The 22,814-nt window shown below is 37.1% G+C and overlaps 1 long non-coding RNA gene across 1 annotated transcript in view; it reads left to right on the top strand.

The window, feature by feature from the left end:
* LOC120532799 overlaps positions 1-22,357 on the top strand; it is a 36,133-nt gene extending 13,776 nt beyond the window's left edge. Inside the window, exons 2-5 of the long non-coding RNA XR_005634373.1 lie at positions 2,215-2,244; positions 11,447-11,514; positions 13,788-13,831; positions 20,935-22,357. This is a non-coding gene — a long non-coding RNA (uncharacterized LOC120532799). The remainder of the gene's footprint in view (positions 1-2,214; positions 2,245-11,446; positions 11,515-13,787; positions 13,832-20,934) is intronic.
* Positions 22,358-22,814: the final 457 nt, after the last annotated feature.

The following is a 22,814-nucleotide window of genomic DNA, read 5'->3' as shown; positions in this document are numbered from 1 at the left end:
GTTCGCCAGAGACCTCACATTTCAGGAGAAAATGCTTGGAAGCGGTGGTTTATGTAACTGCTTCCTTAGCCTTACTAGCACGCCACCTCAGCACCCCCTCTTTTGTTTATATTCTTTGCACTGCCACTGGCTCCTTGAATCTGGGATTGTAATCCACGGAGAGCCCAGTGTCTGGAATGTTGTGGACATGGACAAACTCAGATGTCGAGCAACTCTCGCTCTGTAAGCCAATAGATAAAATATCCTTCCGGCTATAGGTGTATTTATCCAGGCAGGCTGGAAATACCAAACTCTGAGTTGGAGAGCACACAGCCGCAGCGTGTAAGCACGCCGCCATTTGACCTGAAGTTATCCTCCAGAAGCTAAGCATGTTTGGGTCTGTCCAGTTTTTAGATGGGGGGCCACCTAGGAAAAGCTAGGATTGCTGCTGGCAGAGGTATTTGCATCCTGGTAAAAAACCCATCATGGCCACATTTATTCTGGCCCCCTAATAATCCCTGTCTGTAATTGGGAATCTCTTTCACCCCCTCACTATAGTGTGGTGAGTGTACTGGCACAATAATGGCTGCCATTGCATCATCCAGGAGGGTGGTACTCATTGGTAAATGTAATTTATTATTATTATTATTATGCGTACAGGGTACAGTGAAATTCTTACATCTATGTCCAACGTGCAACATGTCGCCACTCTCCATCATAATAAATTTATTTTTTTTATCAGAAAACATAAATCACTGTGGTGGGCTGGCGCACTGCCCGGGGTTTGTTTCCTGCCTTGTGCCCTGTGTTGGCTGGGATTGGCTCCAGCAGACCCCCGTGACCCTGTAGTTAGGATATAGGATTACCTGATATTCTGTTATAATCTTGCTTCTTTAAATCCAATGGAATAATCCTTAAGAAAAGTATTATGAAAACTTGAAATAGAGGCTGAGATGATGACAAAGGCATAATGTACTAGTAGCATTGTGCAAGGGGTATAGTAAAGTTAGTATCTGTTCTTAGTCCATGGCAAAAAGTTTCAACTGTTATGTGACCTTATAGTTCAAAGTAATCAAATTTGGCAATCTAAAATAGTCTCACCCTTACAGAACAAAGATAATGCAAATAACCAGAAGTACCTGGGCTAACAGGCCAGTGGATGCTGGCTTCTCTTTTGCTCTATTCAAGTGTCTTTAATTCATTGAGAGTCAAGATACCAGCTCTGGGGCTGATTGCAGTACTGCATGTACTACAGTTGTTCCTTCCAAGCTGAACTTTCAATTTAGACATCTGAGCAACATAATCTGCATCTGAACATTAATTTTCTTAATGGACTGACCAGAGATGGTTAAGATAAAACTTTTAAGGTTGCTGCATAAGTTGCAGAATGCACTCTCTTTTCACACATGCCTTTATATAGTAGCAACCACAATACTAAATTTCCTAATAACATTATTGACATGGACCTATCAACAATAAATATGAGTATGCATAATAGGATTGAGGAGGCAGCTCTGACAATGTTGTTGATTCAGAAGACATGGCCTTGAATATCACAAAGACAGTAAACAGAAGAGCAAATGAAGTATTTGAAAATACATAAAGAGGAGCACAAACTCCTCATAGAATATGATTTGCAGTTAATTGAAAAGACACAAAGCAAATCCAGACATAATATAGTCTGTGATTTAATATGAAGTTAAACTAATAGCAAGTGCTACATTATGGCATTCAAGACCATGCATCCAATTCAGATACAGTTTTTAACTTCCAAGCAGCATTTGTCATAAATAACTACAAGTACACTGAGTTGCAGGGTTACTCTCCAAAATCACAGCTAGATATTGTGTAATGCAGTGTATTGAATATTGCTTTATATGCAGTTGTCACATAATACTTTGTTTCTGTGTGATTTGTTGTCAGAGCTTGAAATATGCTGTGGTAATTGGTGGTCATGTTAGTGCTCCAGTATTGGATATGCACTCAAATATGAAATATACAATAAATTAATTAACCAGAATGTTGTCACTTAGGATATGCTTATCCATGCTTGTACATGCGTCAATGGCAGCAATGTACTTAATTTGACCCAAATTAATTTTCCCTGTGCCTGAAACACATTTGAATTGTGTTCAAAATACTTTTAATATGTATAAACAATTAAACTTAAATAGTAGTAAAAGCTACAGTTTGTTTTGTGTATTAACAGTATATTTTTGCTTTTTTCTTGAACAGACAAAATTAATATCATCCACCAAATACCAGGTAAGTGAAATATTCGTGTTTAATGTATTGTAAAGTGATTACTGTATTTACTCAACCCTAAGATGCCAATTTTTATATCTTAGTATCTATTATGCATCTCAGAATAAATGTAAACAGAACTTTGATATTAAGCAGGCAAAGCAGGACAATGTAATGTTGGGTTAATCATTTTGTATATAAAATCTTGATTGTACATGATCACCCTTTTCATACTAACTATAACAACTTTAAAGAATACTTGAACTTTATTATGTCTTTAAGTAATTGTCATTTTGATGCAGCACTGAAATGAAGAGTTACTGTATTCTGAGCAGGGAGGAACACAGAAACAGAGAATTTGTTAAAATATAAAAAAGAATATGTAAATACAGTAAAGTGCGAGCTGGAAAAGTGAGACAGCGATTCACACCTGGGTACCAACGTTCAATGGTTTTGCTTGTGGTGGTAATAGGGGGTCTTTTCTGTAAAAAAAAAAAATGTAGTACCGTCAATCACATTTTCTGAAGAGAGTTTCAGATTTTCAACAAGATGGGTATTTGGTGTGCAGCAATTTAGGAAAAGTTAAGAAAGGAGAGGCACACTGATGTAATAAAGATTTAAAAACACAACACTATTAGCATCGGCCATCATGCTTCCATTATTCAGTTATTTTATCTGTCTCCTTCAGCACAGTTTGAGAACTGCTGCTGCAGAGAGCTGTCCACATGCAGAGGGGCAGGGCCATATGATGGAGAGCAAGAGGGAAGCATCTCAGACAGGTTAAGCATCATGCAAACAATCACTAGATTTTTATTTCCATGAGATACTTGTGCTTGATCACATTTGACCCAGTATTTCTTTGAACTCCGTTTGTGTGACGTTGTTTTCACTGTAACTGAACCAGCTCTAGATGTTGTGAACCTTGCCCCGGACACAGACAGGCAGACACGTTAATGTCACCCACAAGCACATGTTTATTCTCCATTTCTCTCATTTACAGTTCCGCTCACCAACTCCAATACCCCTCAGTCCTGGCCAATCCAATGCCTTCACTTTCTTCTTCTTTCTTTCTCTCTTTCTTTCTCTCTTTTTCCTACCGCCTCCTCCCTTCTCCAGACGTTGCCACTCTTCCACCCGACTCTTGTCAATGATTGGAGGGAGACGGCCCCTTAAATGGGAACCCGGATGGGCTCCAGCTGCTTCCCGGCAATCAATCCTGGCCACACCCCAGTGTGGCGGAAGTGCCGGCTGCGCACTGTAGTTAGGATATAGCAGCTTGGAGGATGGATGTATATATAATGTTAATGTCATATTTCATAATTATAATTCTAAAAATATCTATAATTTATAACAAATGTATTAAACGTATTAAACACTATTTATAACAAATATAATTTTAAAAATTAAAGAAGGCATATCAAAATATTAATTAGTAAATTTCTAACAGTGCCAAATCCAGCCACATTATGCTTCAACCATGAACAGACCATTTAAATATATTGATCAATACTATAATAAAGAGAGAAAAATATATTATTATGTTTGAATGAGAAAAATGTATTATTATGTTTGGATGAAAGACAGACACTGACAGCCATTCAGTTACCTTCCTTTATTATGACTTAGATTTCTCGATCCCAGGGTCTTGTGAAAAAAAAACAAACAAACCAGTCATCTCACAAATCCAGACCTACCACAACAAGGCTACATCAACACACCCTATTATTCAGTTCTAACACGGTGTACATGCATACAACTTTCACTTCCTCCTAAACTGTGAAAGAACATTCAAATGTGAAATATAGTAACAAAGTCACGCCAGTACCCTGGGTACTAACACTCCTGAATGAATTGTGATGGTAGCTCTTGGGGTTTTGTGATGTCTTGCTGGACCAGTTGTGCCTAGGGATTCATGAGTTGGCACAGTATGTACCATTTTTGTGAGATTCAACAGTAATAGTGGTGATACCTGTCAAAAACAAGTGGCATGCCATTGTAAACCATCAAAATGACCAAATGCAACTCGGCCAAAAGATGAATGACTTGAACAGGAGAGGATCAGAAAGAGACCAACATTTTATTGCAATAAGCACTTTGAGCCCTGGCCTAAGTCAGGCGGAGTGGTGGCTCTGAGGCTAAGGATCTGCGCTGATATCCCGAAGGTTGCCGGTTTGAACCCCCGTCACTGCCAAAAGAGATCATACTCTGCTGGGCACTTGAGCAAGGCCCTTAATCTTCAATTGGTCCAGGGGTGCTGTACAATGTCTGATGCTGGGCTCTGACCCAAAGGGGTATGCAAAAACAAACAAATTCCTAATATGAGACATTGCATAAGGTGAAATAAAGAACAAAAAAAAAGTCATTGAACTTTGCCCTGTCTAAATCTGTTTTGGTCTCTCTGTGTGGTGATGGAGCATTTGAAGTTAGAGTCTGGAAAGAAAGGATGATGTGTATCTAGAAGTAGAGTAAGTCTTCCTGAAGGGGTTCAGTAAGACTTTACCTAACACTTTAAGCATTGATCATTCTGAATCAAGGGTTTATTGCTAGACATGCACAATTGCCTTATGCCCTGTTAGGGTCCTGCTGCAGCTCCTAAGATGTGTGTGCTCATTGCATTTTGCAGGCTGCTTTTATAAGTCTACATATACATCATCATGTGTCTCTTAACAAGTGTCATTTCTCTAACAGAACAAAATGATCTTAAAAACTAACAGGAAGGCTAATTTTGTAACAAGCATCATAGGCAACTTTGCTAGTACAAACCACAGAAAGAATCTTAAGAGTCTTAACATTGCTGTGTTATTTTCATAAGACAATGTTGTGAACGTCACTCGGGCACAGACAGGCGGACATGTTGTTTTCCACCACCACATGTTTACTTACAATTATTTACAATGTTTAAAAGTGCACACAAACCCCAAGTCCCCAAAGACCTGGCCAACACACAATGCCTCCACTCTCCTCTGCTTAGTCCTTCTTCCACCCGACTCCAGCCCCGAAAGAAGGGAGGCGGCCCCTTTTATCCTCACCTGGATATGCTCCAGGTGCTCCCCGGCAATCACCTGTCGACACGCCCCTGTGTGGCGGAAGTGCCGACTGTACTCCCGGAAGCATTCCGGGTGTCCCTGCTACTCTTCCCCCTAGCACTTCCTGGTGTGGCAAAAGTACTGAGGTCCAGGGTTCCCAAGGCATTGGGGCACCCCCTGGCAGTGACCACGGGCCCCTACAGAGTTGGGCTTCCATGCCTTCAACCCGTGGCCCCTAAAGCAATCAGGGTGACGGTCAGGTAATTGAAAGAAACTACTCTGGGCATCTCTGTCCTAGGAGGATTTGTTTTGCCAACATGCTCGCCTTGCTTGTGTATAAACGGTGGGAGGAAAAGTAAAAAGGATACTGTTTTGCTGATGTTAGCAGCTAAGCAACTTTGTCTTTCTTCAGAGGTTTCGTTTTGCTGATGTGCTGGCCCCCCTTGTATTATTAGTGGCTAAGCGAGTTTTCTGTTTCCTCAGAGGTGGAGCCCTTACCCTGACTCCACTTCTCACTTCCAGGCCGGACAGACACACACAATTCTACGCGTAGACGTTTATATATAAGATGGTTTTGGACTGTCTAAAACATTTAAAGAGGGTCTCATGAATTTTAATAATGCTACAAGATGTGACTGAGCAGGGGGCATTAACCTCTGGTCAGTCATAGACAACAACAAGGTACTGGTAATGGTGAAAAACACCTTGCGTCTCCATAGACATGTCTATCTGTATATCTTTCCAAGTGCTGGTAAGTGGGTTTCAGTGTTGGTGGATCCTGGTGAGTCTGATTAACTGGTCATGGATTTTTACACACTGTACTGCCCTAAACTTGCATGGGCTAGCCAGTCTACACAATTTAGTAAACATACTGATGTATAGTCTCACCAGAAAAAGAACTGCATTATCTAAAAATGAATGTATTAAATAGAGCGCTTTGTGAGGCTGATAACTGATTGTTTAAATGTGCAACTACAGCATCATAAGGGTAAGCAGATCCCAAGAGTCCAAAAGCACTCTGTGCCTTTTAGCTCCCAGACAGTGAACAAAGACTGCATTTTACAAACATCTTCAAACTACAGAGCAGTGAGGCAGATCTCAAAGTAGTTTAAACAACAAGTTCACACTACTGGAAGGTCACTAGGAAAAGCTAGAAAGCTAGGTGTTGGAAGGTGTTGAAAATTCAGCCTTCCTATTAACCAGATATTACATTTGAAAGAAAGACTGACAATAATTCAAGTGCATCCCATTTCTCCTTTTGTTACTTTTTTTAAGGCTCCCTGGGATAGGGAAATCAGGCTTTCATCTCACAAATGCAGGCCTAGAACAGAAAATCACCTTAGTATTCAGTTATAATACAGACATTTATACCATCAACTGAAACCATTAAAAATGGCTTTAGATCTTAAACTAATGTGTCTAGGAACAATAAAATGTAAATTTAGGTTTATGGCAAAAGTCATATAATCCATATTGTAGTAGTACCCATGTATTTAGGCCTTCATCCTCCTTAGATTTGTATTAATTAATACAATGTCAAATCAGAAAAAGTTGGGAAAGTATGGAAAATGCAAATAAAAAATGCAATGATTCTTACATATACTTTGACTTTTATTTCATTGCAGGCAGTATGAACACAAGATATTCAAGTTTTGTCTAGTCAACATCATTTCATTTGTTAATATGAATCCATTTCAGCATTTCACGCCTGCAACACATTCCAAAACATTTGGGACGGTAAAGCATTCACTTTGTAATGTCTCAATTCCTTCTCACAACACTCCCATTCTTCCTGCAAACACGTCTTAAGGTACGCCCTAGTACGGGGTTGACGTTGTCACATTTTTCATTTCATAATTCCCCAACACAGTCAGTTATGCCTGAAATGAAATAAAATTCAAAATAAATTTAAGAATTACTGCATTTTCTATTTGCATTTTCCATACTGTCCCAACATTTTCTGGTTTGGAGTTAAAAATAGTAAAGATAATAATATTTTTTCACAATTATATAGTGCTTTTCTAACTCCTCAAAGCAATTTACTTAGTGAGTGGGGAACCACTTCAACCACCGCTAATGTGTTGCATCCATGTTGCAGTCATTTTTGCTTCAGTATGTTCACTACAAATTAGCTTTTAAGTGGTGAAGTGATGAAAGAGATAGCCAGTTAAAGACAGTGAATGATTAGGTGGCTAGAATGACTAGGCCGTTTTGGGCACTTTAGCCTGGACATCAGGATACACCCTGTTCTTTACGATGGTTACCCAGAGATCTTTTATGACCACAGAAAGTCAGGACCTTGGTTTTATGTCTTGTCGGAAGAACTGCATCATTTTTATAACACAATGTCCCCATCACTACACTGGGGCATTGGGATCCACATTCAGACTACAGGGTAAGTGGCCCCTGCTGGCCTCACCAACACCTCTTCCAGCAGCGCCCAAGCTTTTCCTAGATGGTCTCCCATCTAAGTACTGGCCAGGCCTGTACATGCTTTGCTTAGTCCAAAAGACTGAACATCCCTTATGTTACATGCTGTAATATTAAAAATATCTGGCTTTATTGCAATGTCAACAAAACTGCTTCACTTAGTGGATGTTGGGGTAGTAGAGCAGGCTTTTACTAAAACCATGTCAACAGTTTGACCAAATCAGATTAGAACTTTGGATTCCACATAACTCTTTCATGTGTTTTAAGGAATCATTTTATTTAATATTGACTGCCCCCACTGCACAGGATGTCTGTGACATGCAGACAAGAAATATTAACTCTTTCAGGGCTAGTTATTTTTTTTTTTTTATCCCAGGTCTGAATATTGTTCCCCAAAACTAACTAACATTAAACATTCGCTTTCTAAGATCATCTGTAACACGGCTTACATACTTACTTACATACCTGTTTGCCTAACCATTTATATTCTGAAAGGCACTTCCCAGAAAGGAAACAGATACCTGCCTTTTGTTTTTGATTTCCAGATCACTTGCATCAAAATCAGAGTTTGATAAGTCCATCTGACATAGCAATAATATGCATAAAGCAAAAAAAAATTAATAATGGCCAAAGAGTATTTTGCTTTGCACAATTGCTTTACTTTTTTGTTCAACATCAATGCCATTCTAGATGTTGTTCATTCTATGCTCCTCATACACACACACACACAGGGATTCGATGTCAAGTTAATGAGTCTAACAGTCCTCCTAGCAAAGGTCGCCTACTGTAACATGATGGCGAGTTTTGTCGACATCTACAGCTGATTATTACCCTCTACCCCTGGATGTTAACTAAAGTCAACATCCAACCTCGAGCCCTGCTGTTGACAAAAGTTGACATTAGCCCTAAAAGATTTAAACGCTGTAAAAAGAGATACAGTACATACAGTATATTGGAATACACTGTATTCCATATCCTAATTGCCTGCCTGGATTGTTATATATGATGTTTCCCTTTATCATGGTCATAAGTGGGAACAAAATGTATCTTTTCTCTTTCTTAGTATCATTTCTGTTTTCTCTAAGAATACTCATTTAATTTCCTAGAGCTATAGTGACACACAAAGTTTGGTTAATTGCTGAATGACGTTTTTGCTAATTATAAATAGAAAGGAATAAGCTACCTATGTCATAATGTTTCTATAGTAACTGATAGAACATTACAGAATAATACTACTTTGTAAAGGTAATGGTTGGTATTAAATATAATGGATGCTGCTAAGACTTTCAAGAACCGTATTTTAACCAATATGAACAGATTTGCTTTTTGAGGAAGTTATACATTTAAAGAAACCCTGGGTTATCAGTTTCTTTATGGCACCATGCTGTATCCTTTTTTGTACAATCTATTTGGTGGTCTCTCTTGTTTTATCAATTTCTTTTCTGTATTATACAATTCCTTACTGTTTTAAATAATAGTTTGGGTGCAGTAAATTAAAATATTATTTGTTAGGTCATTTATGCTGCTTGTAGCTTGTTCTGTATAACTTTGGCTTTGAGACTATATTCTGCTCATCTTCTGTTATGCATGTGGTCAAAACTACAAAGGATATCTCCAACTGGACTTATTAACTTACAGAAACACACAATGCAACACTTGCTCTTCTGTTTTATTTTTTAATGTATCTATTAAGAATACTAATATTAAATATCTTTTAATAATCAATGCAGGTTGTAGGTTTTGCAACTGCCTTTTGTTGTTGCCTGTCGAGGAGGGCTGACTCGATATACGTATTAAGTCAGTAATAAAGTAATGCTCTATATACCACGTTTTTTGTTACTATACTTAGCCATTAATTTCTTTTGTGAAAAATATTATGAAAGATAATGTATGTTTTATATATTTGCTTGTCATACTTGTTATTTGTGAAAAAACTGTCTTGCCATTGAGCTCTTAATATCAAAACAGTATTGTCAGACTGTACCTGTTGTGGTATTATTGTCACCTGAAAGAATAAGTCGGGGCCCTTTAGGGGAGTTTAGTAAAACAATTTAGCCTAAGACACACTATGTTTTGAGGTTGTGGTGGCTTAGCCTTTTTTTAAACTGTTGATCTGTCAGGTGATTCTGATCCTGAGTATGCCAAGCAATGAATTTCACTTTTGTATGCAGTACCCAAACTGTATTTGAGTGTATTCATGAATTCCATCCCAAGGATATTTTCATCTGCAGTTCTTGCAAGCCTGAAACTAGATTGAACAATGAGAGATCCAACTGTCACTGGTAGTATTTAGTGTCCCCAGTTAATCACTTAGTGGCAGATTTATATCTTCTGATGTTACAATCCCAATTGGCAGAAATGTTTGATAGGGATGAAGTCCAAAGGATGACTGCATGGTGCACTGAGAACGACCTAGCACTGAACTCTACAACAGCAAAAGAACTTATAATAAATAGACTTCTGGGGGCACAACACAAGCCCCAACCCAATATACATCAATGGAGACTGTGTGGAAAGAGTTCCTGCCTTTAAGTTTCTGGGTATACACGTTTCAAAAGATCTTCCCTGGTCCATAAACACTACAATAGCAGTCAAGAAGGCAAAGCAGAGACTCTACTTCCTGAGGATCCTCAGAAAAAACAACCTGAAGGTGAAGCTGCTGGTATCCTTTTACCACTGCGAGATTGTGCTGTCAACACTGCCCAGAAAATTATTACCTGTACATTACCCTCTTTGGAGGAACTCTTCAGCTCTCACTGCCTCAACAAAGCAGCCAAAATCATGGGAGTCCTTTCCCACCCAGGACATCACCTGTTTGAGTTTCTGCCCTCTGTTAGGCAGTTACAGTCCATCCAATCATGGACAGACAGATTTAAGAACAGTTTTGACACCAGAGCCATACAAAAACTGAATACAGTAAATACTTATAATGATTGACAATGACCAATATAACAACAGTCACTCTTGCACTACAAGTACATTTTTACATTCTTTGCAAGTTATATTATTTATCTGTTTCTATCATTGTACTTAATTCATATGTGCATTATAACTATGTGCAATATTTAGTTATTCTATTGTATTGCATTATATTGTATTGTATTATAATTTAAGTATGTCCATTATATGTGAATGCACCTTTAGGAGTACTGCAATTTCGTTGTACTAAGTGCAATTACAATAAAAGGATTCTTAATCTGAATCTTCCCAGTTTCTAAATAGATTCTAAAGTGAATCAGTAAAATTGCTGAGCATCTACTGAGTAATGTTTGGATGATGTGGCCTCCAAAAAACTATTAATCATCGAAGCTGAGTAGTTTTAAAGTGCTTGGTAGCTGGCTTGGCTCCTTTGGATTAGCACTCTGCAAATGTCCCCATCTTATTACACAAGAGGTAACACTTAAGCAAAATTTCTTGTCCTTATACTTGTTCATTGCAGGTTAATAACATAGATCCTGGGGGTAGGCACTTCATTAATCATTGTCTATTAACCTCGTATAACAAGTTAAATGAAATCCTTAAGTTTCAAGTCTTGTAAAAAATTTTAAAAATGTGGTAAGTTTTAAAGATGTAAAGATCTCTACATTAGTAATGCCTGTTGTGTGTGCAGTGGCTTTCGTGACAGGAATTCTGGTTTTGCAATCTGTTTCACAAATTCACCAACAACAGAAGTTTCCTTTTCAAACTACTATAAAATTATTTGTCTGTATGTACTATATATATACCGTATGTATATAGCTAATATAATATAATGTAACACTTTGTAGATGCTGATAAAAAAAATTCAAGAAGCAAAGATGAAACATTATACAGCACTCCAGCCAGAGGGCAGCAGGTAACATTTTAAATTAAAAATATTGTAAAAACGCACCTCAATGTGCCACTCTCACCAAAAACAAAATAGCAAAAAAAGGTATTTATCAAACATAAGGATTTATTAAACACATAGATTAATGTTTAGGAGGGGTATACCAGGAGCAGCATAAACTAAATAAACAATAAATTGAATATGCAACAAAAAATCACTCTACTCACCACCTTAATTCCTTCAATATCTCTCTCCAGTGGCTTTATAAACGCCCTGCCACAAAGTCCTTGTAACTTTCTTATTTCTCATCTCAAAGATCAAAGTTTCACCGTCCAAAGCTGCTTCATTACTCTCTTTGGAAGCACTCACAGGCTCTGGAATAATCCAAAAAAGTCCCAGAATGCTTTCTGGTGTGCCCAGATCTCCCTGCGGTAATGGGCCCTGTTGGTTAAAGAGCCAGGACCCAGTTCTACAGAACTGAACCTGCATTGCCAATTAAGATTGTATAGAAACAATTCCAGCTTCCAGCCTTATCTCATCCATCTTTTAAATAATTAAGTATTCCTGAGTTCTTAAGGAAATGATATCCTTATATGATTAATTAATAAAACAGAACATTGTACTTCATTGTAATGTCCTGAACAGACTTAAGTAAGCCATGTAACCATCTGCAGTTCCAGTTGATGTTAGTAGTGGGTTGTTGTTATGCTAATTTGATACAGGGTTATCATGGGAGTGAGTAGTAGTTTGTTGGATATAAGAGACAGGAAGTTCTAATGAAGTTGTGTATTGTAAGAAATTAAGATCTCGTTCACATGTTGTTGGATTAAATAATATAATTCAGTAATCATACAGTCAGCGGGTGTGTGTCATCGCTGTTCTCACCAGAAGATACAACAATCACACACATGGCCTCAAGCTTACATTATAATATATATACAAGATTAGAAGAACCTTCAAGATATACAACTAGACACAGGCCTCTCTTACACATATTATTTTGCTCTAGCACCACATACCATAGGTACAGATCATTTTGGACATCCATATTTTCTTTTATGCCAGACATACAGTACTTGTTGTTTCAATAGCTCTCCAAGCACATTTTACTCCCATTGAAAATATCTATCCTCAGTGATCAACGTACTGTATTTGCTTGTGGTACATTGCTAGCTCACAACTGGTAAACCCTGTAATTCCTCCAATTTCACAACTGATTAAAGATGTTTTACCTATGTATATTGAGATTTTAAAACATAAGTGTTTCTAAAGGTGGATCGAATACGTTGTTTTTACAATAAATCACAGCCAGATGCAATTAATCTTCTTTCTTAGATTTTTTAACCTATCACATATAGGGCCGAGATGTGTAAGGGAGGACAGAAGAATGAAAAAAATATATACTATGCAAGCAATAAAAATAATAATGTATTATTCAGTTGGACTGCTTTTCTGAAAGTGAAAACATAACAAACCATGGCTTCAGAGTATCAAAATTCCGATGTTGGAGGGCTTTTGTAGCTGCAGGTTCTCGGACCACCCACTTTCTTAATTGCTGCTCCTAAAGGAACACACTTCTTTCACCTTAATTTTTATTTGCTTTTTAACATACAATACCCTTAATTGTTTATTTTTTCCTGAAAAATAATGAGATGCAATGTGACCAACAGATGACTAGTTGACTCAGGGATCTCAAATTCTGATACTTCTATATTAAAAGGCCAGTCAGTGCTCTTAATAAAGCACATTATTTAATTCTATAGCTTAGTTAATAGTCACATTCTGGTGCACTAGACAGTTTCAAAACTGTTCATTTTCCTTTCGTTCTGAGAACACTATCCAAATATTTTGTGGACCACAACCGATCAATATTTCTCTTCTAAATATTTTATTGGAATTCATATTGTATGATGGAAACACGGGTGTAAATGGGATCTGGTTTGTTATTCGACTGTTGGCTTACTTTGCATCTCATTATTGATTGACTGTTGGCCAAGAAAAAAAGTTTTAAAGCATAAGATAATCTGAATTTATGAAATAGAAGAATATGTTCTGTTAGCAGCAGTAATTGGTTATAAATTAAGAAAATGGCTGGAATGAACTCCTAAATCTACTGCAGACCTCCAGGATCTCAGTTTGATTCTGGGGTTACACTGTAATAATTAGTACATTCCTCTTTCTGTACAGGTATGTGAAGGGCTATTAGAAATAAATTGTATTATGTAATTCATATTTTGTCATTATATTGTAAGAACAATGTATGCTCACAACAAATATTTCTCTTTCTTGTACATTTGCAGAAACACTCAATTAAAAATTACTCCAAGAATGCTAAATGAAAAAGGTATGATATTTTCCTTAACATACAGCTAGACCATTCTTTCTTTTTTGGCTGATCAGTAGTGAAGAACAGTAATTTCCACATTGTTATTGGTTTGTTAATCGATTATTGTATTTTTTTAACCACCATAGAAAATGGTCAGTTAAATACTTAATAGCTGAATGATTCAAAGGTTATTTACTGTACTACATTTTATGCTATAAGCAGACCTATATAAAGGTATATCTGTATAGCCATGGCTAGTCATGCACGTATCATCAAGACTTGTGAATTATCTAAAAATTTCATTGCTTCTGGCAATAGGCTTGCATTCTGTCTAACCCACTCTCACAAAATGTATCCAACCAGAGAAAAAAAAATCCTTTATCATACTCTGTAGCATACAGAACAAAAAGTGTAATTCATTGATATTGGCTTCAGGCTCACAAAATCTTTAATAATCATCTATATTGGGTTAAGTATTACTACCTAGCTCCACAACATAATACAACCATAAAAACTATACAATGTCTATGAAATTTTCTTAACTCTAGCTGACAAGCTGTTAGCTGATTTAATTCCAGTAGGAGGCCTAACCATTTTATAAGAACGCCTGAAGAGGTGATTAGGGATAAATAGACATGCTTGCCTGAAAAATTACATTTCGAAAATAGTATTAGTAATTAGAATTAAGTAGTTTCTCTTCACTCTGTAATATACTCCAGATTTCATATTTTTGCTATAGCAAAATAGATTATTATCTGTCATCATTCATTAAACCATCATATTGTTAATTCTGACACTTTTCGCAAAAAGATTTATTTATGTAGTTGCCTTCCAATACTTTTTTGAAAGGCAAGGTGATTCTAGAAACAGACAGTTGTTATAATCCACAAGCCCAACTATTAACCTAAAATGTACTTTTTCCTCATGTTTGTTGTTTTGATTTTGGGCATATTTCTCCTAATGGCCAGCATCTAGAAAAGTTCATACTGATTAATAAGAGATGCATTAATATGGATTGTTACCTGATGCTGAAACAAGCATGTACGAATTCCAAGATGTACTGTATCTTCATCTCATAGTTGTTTTCCAGAGAATATTGCAGTGTATGACAACTTTTGCTAGTTAAATGGTAAATGAATAACTTTTAATGGTTTGGAATATCTGTGTTTTACACGCCAGCCAGAATGCCAGAGATATGAAAAGATCTGTCCAATTTATCAACAAAGGTCAGAAATTGGTGAAAGTCTTCGCAAATCATCCTTCAGTTTCTCTGTGTTTCGAATGTAGTGATAGACTCTTTTTGGTACTGGTTTATGTTGTGCAGCCATACTTTTTCTACCAGCATCTTTAAGCACACCTATACGCTTCATTTTGCTACAGATCAAGGCTTAGAACTTCTATCAAACACAGTCACTGTACTTTGGTTTTAACTTTGGTATATTACTTAATTTAATCCATTTTCCATACAAAGTAAATAATGCACAAACCAAAATAAATAAAAAAATATATAGTGCTTAAAGTTAGTAAGTTAGTTGTTAGGTGCTTTTTCTTGGAACCCACTGCTCAGGGATGAAAGTTAAGTAACAAGAAAAGCTGACATCATCAAATCTGTGCATTTCTCAATTGTTTCCAGAAGCTGTATTTTTCAAAAGGAATAAAGACTTTAATCACGTTTTATATCGATTGTACCAAACTAGAAACAAAGTTTTCATTAGGCAATACTGACAATACAATATTTTTAAGGTTATTAAATCTACATTGAATTATTACGTGTCAAAAAAAAAAATGTAAAACATTTTTCAGATAATATTGATTTTTAACAATTTTTGTGACATAATGTGACATATCTATTATAGTTTTTTTTGTTTGTTTTTTTGCACAAAACTCTACATACCTTGAAAAACAATGAATAGGTAATATAGTTGTGCTCACAAGTTTACATACCCTGGCAGAAATTACAAGATGTGCACCATACTTTAAAGAAAAGTTGACTGATCAGGCAAACAATATTCCATTTACTGTTAGTTAAACTATAAGGCATCACAGAATAGCACCACCATTAAACAGAACATGGTAATAAGGGAAATAATGAAATGGTTCCTATTTAAAAATTTGCATGCCCTTAGTTCTTACTACTATTTATTGCCCCTTTAGCATTAATGATGGCTTGCAGTCTTTTGTGATAGTTGTGGATGAGACCCTTGATTTTCTCGGATGGTATAGCTGCCCATTCCTCTTGACAAAAAGCCTCCAGTTCCTGTAAATTATTGGGTTGCCTTGCATGAACTGCATGTTTGAGATCTCCTCAAAGTGGCTCAAACTGAGGTCAGGAGACTGTGATGGCCACTCCAGCACCATCACTTTTTTTCTGCTGAATGGTCAATTTGGCCTTGTGTTTTGAAATGTGATCATTTTGGAAGATCAAAGTGGATCCCATGCATCTTCTGGACTTATGAATGTAAGTTGTCTTCCAATATTTTCTGGTATCATTCTGCATTCATCTTGACATCAGTTTTCACTAAGTTACCTGTGCTGCTATAGCTCACACACTCCCAAAACATCACAGATCCACCACCATGCTTCTCAGTAGGGATGGCATACTTTTTGTCATGGGCCTTGTTGCATCCTTTCCAAACATAGCATTTATTGTTGCGACAATAAAGTTCAATTTTGACTTAATCACTCCAAAAAAACTTTGTTCCAGAAGTTTTGAGGCTTCTCTAGATGTTATTTGGCATATTGTAAATGGGTCGTTTTGTGGCTCTGGCACAGTAAAGGCTTTTTTCTTTCAAATCAACTGTGTAACCCACTTTTGTTCAAGTACCTCCTTATTGTGAATCTTGAAACAGCAACATCACTTGTTTGCAAAGAAGCCTGTATCTCACTTGAAGTTGTTTTTTTTTGGTTTTTCTTGTCAGTGTATCAAATGATTCTAGCAGTTGTGGCCAAAATCTTGGTTGGTCTACCTGATCATGGCTTGGTAACAACAGAACCACAAACTTTCCACTTTTTTATCAGAGTCTGAAAGGACAGGTAGAACACATAAGCAAGAAAAAATGATTTCAGAAGTATACAGTCAAGACTTCATAAAGCAGTTCCACCAAAAGTTCAGGAAAACGCTTAAGCAGTGCTGTTTAGGACATTCTCAACAACTCTAAAAAAGGTTACTTCTTGTTTTTCTTGTGCTACATTGTGACATCCCTGTTGTGCTCCATTTATGTCTCCCTTTTAAAAACTGAGGTGTCTCTTCTAGAGGTGCATGCACTTCTGATCGACAGCCATCCCAGTAATATGAATGTATCATAGCTGCCAGCTTTCCATTTACAGTATATGCGTTAGCTGTCCCAAGTTATGAAGTGCCACAACCAGCAGGAATATTTTATAATTTTAATTGTGTAAGGGACAAAGTGAAGAATAGACTACAAGTGTCTGAACTGAGTATATCTATAGGTCTGCGGCACTGTCATATTGATGTGGATCTCCTAGGTAGGACAGTATGTAGAGCATGAGAGTTTTCTAGGCATTGGATGTACACATTCATATCAGTGGCAGTTTAGGTTGAACTCTGACTTTGGTAGTAACTTCAGTGGCAGCTTCAGTGGCTAAGTTTGCCTAGGAGAACTCATAGAAGTATGTAACATAACCTGCTTAACCCAATTCAGAGTTCTGGCAGTACAGGGTAGAAATCCAGAACCAGAACACAGCACCAGTCCATCACAGGACCTACCAATGGACACATTTTCCTCCTTGTTTATATAATTTTTCTTAAGACTGTTATGTTTAAGTTTTAATCAGTATCTATGTTTGATGTTTTTTCTTATGTCCTTTATGTTTTGTGGGTGGTTCCCCAAGAGGCTGGGCTCCCAGGTGTCACTGCTTCTGAGACTTCCACCAGCTATATGTTCTGTCAGGGAAGAGGCCTCAGGAGTGGTTCATTAGCATCTGTAGGAGTCTATAATGAGCATTGTTCTTTCAATTGAATTGGCTTATTGATTATTTTTTACTTTGTTTATTGTATTTGGCTTACGGATTGTGATTTGGAACCTATTTGCTTTGGAATGCCTTTGTGACAATTCCTTTTTTGTTTGTCTTGAGCCTTTTTTGTTGAATTTTCTATTTTGCATAAGTATTCTCATTTATATAACACTAGCAAAATACCCGCGCTTCGCAGCGGAGAAGTAGTGTGTTAAAGAAGTTATGAAAAAGAAAAGGAAACATTTTAAAAATAACGTAACATGATTGTCAATGTAATTGTTTTGTCACTGTTATGTGTGTTGCTGTCATATATATATATATATATATATATATATATATATATATATAAATAAATATATATATGTATATATATATAAATATATATATACACACACACACATGTAAACATATCTACATATACACATATCTACAAATACACATATCTATATATATATTGTCGAGGATGCCAGGGGCGATGACCCGGCAGGGACGCCTTCAGGGACTGGAAGTAGGCGTGCGCCCAACTGGGATCACGTGGGGGCTGCCATCCTGGTTGCCTTGGGGGCCACGGGTAGAGGGCTTGGAAGCCCAACCCTGTAGGGACCCGTGGTCACCGCCAGGGGGCACCCCAATGCCTTGGGAACCCTGGACCTCAGTACTTCCGCCACAACAAGAAAGTGCTGGGGGAAAGAAGAAGAGGGACACCCGGAGAGCTTTCGGGAGAACAGCCGGCATTTCCATCACACTGGGCGTGTCCAGGGAGGAATGCCAGGAAGCACCTGGAGCTCATCCGGGACCAGATAAAAGGGGCCGCCTCCACACTCTCTGCTCCTGCCTTGTCCAGCTTCCACCCGACTCCAGCCTCGAATGAAGGGAGATGGCCCCTTTTATCTGGTCCCGGATGAGCTCCAGGTGTCCCTCTTCTTCTTCCCCCCAGCACTTCCTGGTGTGGCGGAAGTGCTGAGGTCCAGGGTCCCCAAGGCATTGGGGCACCCCCTGGCGGTGACCACGGGTTCTCTGCTGTTTTATTGTTCGTTTATTATGATTATTATAGTTCTCTTTATATATCACGTTGTCAGTTCAGCGCGAGCTCACTCTTGAGAATGCAACGTATAGTTGTCCAGAAGAAAAGCAATCTTGCCTCAAATCAATGGCAACCTTTTATTGGGTCTGTCCCTGAGACTTCCTACTTCTCATCGCGAAGCAGAGCCTTACTGGAAATTGGAGGCATCTGAATTGAAATGGGAGATCAGAGGGTGTAACGGGGATGCGAGGAATACATTGAGTGTGGAGAAACTCTAGAGACAGCGTGTGTATTAACTTTTGGATTTTTCTGTGAGTATTTGGTGGCAGCGTGATGAAGTTGCTTCTGCAAGACCGTGTTAGCTGTGAAGCTCAGCTCGGAGCATATTCTTTTCCCACCTTGTCAATTGTGTAATGCGTTTTTTGAACAGGTTTGATGCATGAAAGTGATCACTCATACTGCGTTCAGTCAGTTCACGTAAGCTGCTCTCTTGTGTGATGTTGCGATGTCCACGGCTTTATTTAATGTTAGCTAAGACTCGGCACTTAAACGTTTCTCACTACAGCAATTTTAACTCCGTTACAAAGTGATCCAAAGTCTCGGTTATACCTCGTGTCTTCTCATTAAACTTGTATTTCGCGAATAAAGTATTCAGAGTTTTTCTTCAGCACTCTTTGGGAGCTCTTCCTTCTTTTCTACGTACTGCGGTCACAGTCAGTTCACGTGATTACGTGGAAGGCGTGATGATATCACACGCAGCTCCGACCCCATGGCCATCGAGCTAACGTCCATTACAGTATATGGAGAAAAATAGGTTCCAGTTATGACCATTACACGTAGAATTTCGAAATTAAACCTGTCCAACTTTTGTAAGTAAGCTGTAAGGAATGAGCCTGCCAAATTTCAGCCTTCTACCTACACGGGAAGTTGGAGAATTAGTGATGAGTGAGTCAGTGAGTGAGTGAGTGAGTCAGTCAGGGCTTTGCCTTTTATTAGTATAGATTCTTGCCTCTGATTGTCTATTCAAGGTAGAGTCTTTTCGTGGGTGCTCTCCCATGAGAGGCAACTTAGGATATTTTGGAATATTAAAAGCATTTTGAACTTTAAAAGCCAGTTTCCCCATTTTGGGCCTGCTCAAATTTCAACTAATAATCGGTGATTGACTGGTTTTGGACGAGGCCATTTTGGACAGGCCTTCAATGGCAGCTTATTTTAAGACATCCCTGTTTCTGTTTTGTGTGCTGCTTCCACAAAGAAGGTGAGATAAAGAGAAACACAAACGTAAACATGTGCAGAACAAACGCAGCCATCCCCTGCTTTGATTCCAGCAAATGTTTACACAAATTGGAAGTGAGTAAAAAATATTATTTAAGTTGTTTGTGTTTTTTATTTCCAAAAAGTACAGAATAATTTCTAATATCATGATGCTCAGAATCAGCTCTAGAAATCTCCTCACATTCTTTACTTGTTGCCTGTCATTAAAACGTGTAGGTGCTCAATAGAGACATAAAATTTAAATTAGCATTTCACTTGCTAAAGTCTGAAAGTAACAACACTGAAAGTAAATACACTGTGGAAAAATACCCTAGTCACTACTGAACATCTGCGCAACATACTGTATAGTAGGACTAAAGGGAAGATATTTTAGCAATATTCTTTTATTTTGTGATTATTGAAATACTGCCACCTTAGAATAGCCCCCGTTTACCCCAATATAGTGATTTGCCCATTCCACCTTTGTAATTGTCTGTTTAGTTATCTGTTGGCTACAACAGTACAACCAGAAACGGGATGAAATATTAGAATTAGTTTGATCAATCATTCCACATCTGACTGCTTTGTTAAAGCTTTAGATTTTAAATGTAATATATCTTTAAAATGAGTAAAAGTTCCCTGAGAAGAAGTGACTTCAACATAATGGTTTTCTACAAAAAAGCATTCTACAGATCATCTTATTTCTAGTTCTATCAGTGTTCTCAAATGTCTAGTACCTTCACTTTTCCCAAATTGTCTCTTAAAGAAAATGAATTTCATAATGGTATATTCTATTTCAACTTGTATGTTTTATTTTGATGGAAATGTTATGTTTGTTTTCTGATAACTCTGTTTTCTCATTTTATAGGAATATTATTTCACACTGAAAACATTGTATTCTGAACTAGCAAAGCATGTTGGTTCAGAGGTATCAGCATTGGCGGAACATTACCTTCCTTTCCTCTCAGCAACTGAGACGTTGTCCTTTTACAAGTTTATTGAACAGTATCTCCATCACAATATCTCTGTTTTCAATTTCATGTTTTTCAAATTGATTTACAATATAGGCACTAGATTAACTGTTCACAAACCCATTTAGAAAAATTACCTGGCTTCCTGACCATCGCTTGGTATAAGGATTATTCATGGTTGTTAACAATAGTTTTATTTCATGATTTCTTCAGACCTATTTGTTTCATTACTTTTTGGGATAATGCCTTTTCTCAGTTTTCTGGTTTTTTATTTGGTGTTTATGCATTTATGTATTATTTCTAATATCCATACATTATAATGTGACCCTGAAGGGAAAAAGAAGGTTACAAAATGAATGGATGTGTGGATAATCATATATACAGGTTCTTGCATTTAATTAAAGATGCAAAGGCAAAGAGATTTACATTAATTTCTCAAAGAAAAAACTATTTTAAAAAGAATCTTAATCACATCATAAGAAAGCTGTGCATTCCATTTAATTATTTTTAACTGTGGAATGTCACTGATTTTGTTTTACTGAGTAGAGCCACACTGGAACTGCTCATCTCTAACTTGTATGTAATATTTTCTTACTTTTAATGCTCATCAGTAGCATTATAATTGATTTATCTACAATTTGAGACTGTGATGTTACTTCATGTTCATACTGTATATAGCTCAATGCTTTTTTCTGCACAAGCATTCTGGACATATTGTATTTTAGTGCACACCTTTGTGTACTAAACTATGGCAACTTTTTTCTTCTTCATCTTTTCTCACTTCTATGTGGAGTCAATGTTTTATAATGTTTTTTCCCATATGCTTAAAATGTGACAGGTTGCCTCATCTCAAACCATTTTTACTTTTTCTAAATTGTTCATGTATATTAAACATATTATTGCAATGCCTCTTTTAGCACAATTTTGGAATTGTCCCCAAATTTTAATTGAAGATTTCTAATCCAGTCTTACAGTATTATGCCAGTCTTAAAATCCCCACTAGCCTGTATCTCCTGGATCAATACTTTCTACTTCCTCTATTACTTTCTGTCCTTTAACATATTTTGCATTAAATAATTATTTTTTATAATATGATTTTGCATAATGACTTCCTGTCTCAGGATCAAGATTTCATAAGAGGAGAAATATCCAGATGTCTTAATCCACTTGGCAAGCAATACAAATGGGCTTTACACCTAATTCATTTTGTGTGAATGTTTAAACATTAAAACTTAATTTGTTCAACTGTGACATACAAATATTGAAATATGTAACCTTGGGCTATGCTTATTATAAAGAATAAAATGCCAGTTCAGCTTTTTTTGCTTCCTACAGAATCTTTCATTTACAACTACAATCTGTCATGAAGCCATATGTTGTTCCATGGAAATCTCATCCTACGTCCCACCTGCTCAAGTTAATCTTGTGTCACCAAAACCTCTCCATGGATCTTAAATCAAATACTATTGCTTTTTCCATCTTGGAATGATTCATACACAATGCTGTTTTATTCTAACAGACACTTCTGTGTTTTAAAAATAGATATTATTTGTTCTCCAAGTCCAACATTTTACTATGTTAACATCAAAAATCTAAGTGCATTTAGTGTCAATATGGTTGGTTTGTGTGTTAGTCACAGCAATGAAAGGTTTTGAGTTTTCTTAATAGTCATGTTATGCAATTCAATTAAAAACATAAGGTTCTTAAACCTCTTTAATCCTATTCGGCACTTCAACAGCATCAGGCACATTGCACAACCCAGCCCTAAACAAGGTGC

Source organism: Polypterus senegalus, chromosome 7, assembly GCF_016835505.1.
Source record: "Polypterus senegalus isolate Bchr_013 chromosome 7, ASM1683550v1, whole genome shotgun sequence".
NCBI lineage: Eukaryota > Metazoa > Chordata > Cladistia > Polypteriformes > Polypteridae > Polypterus > Polypterus senegalus.
This window is presented reverse-complemented; position numbering and strand designations above follow the sequence as displayed.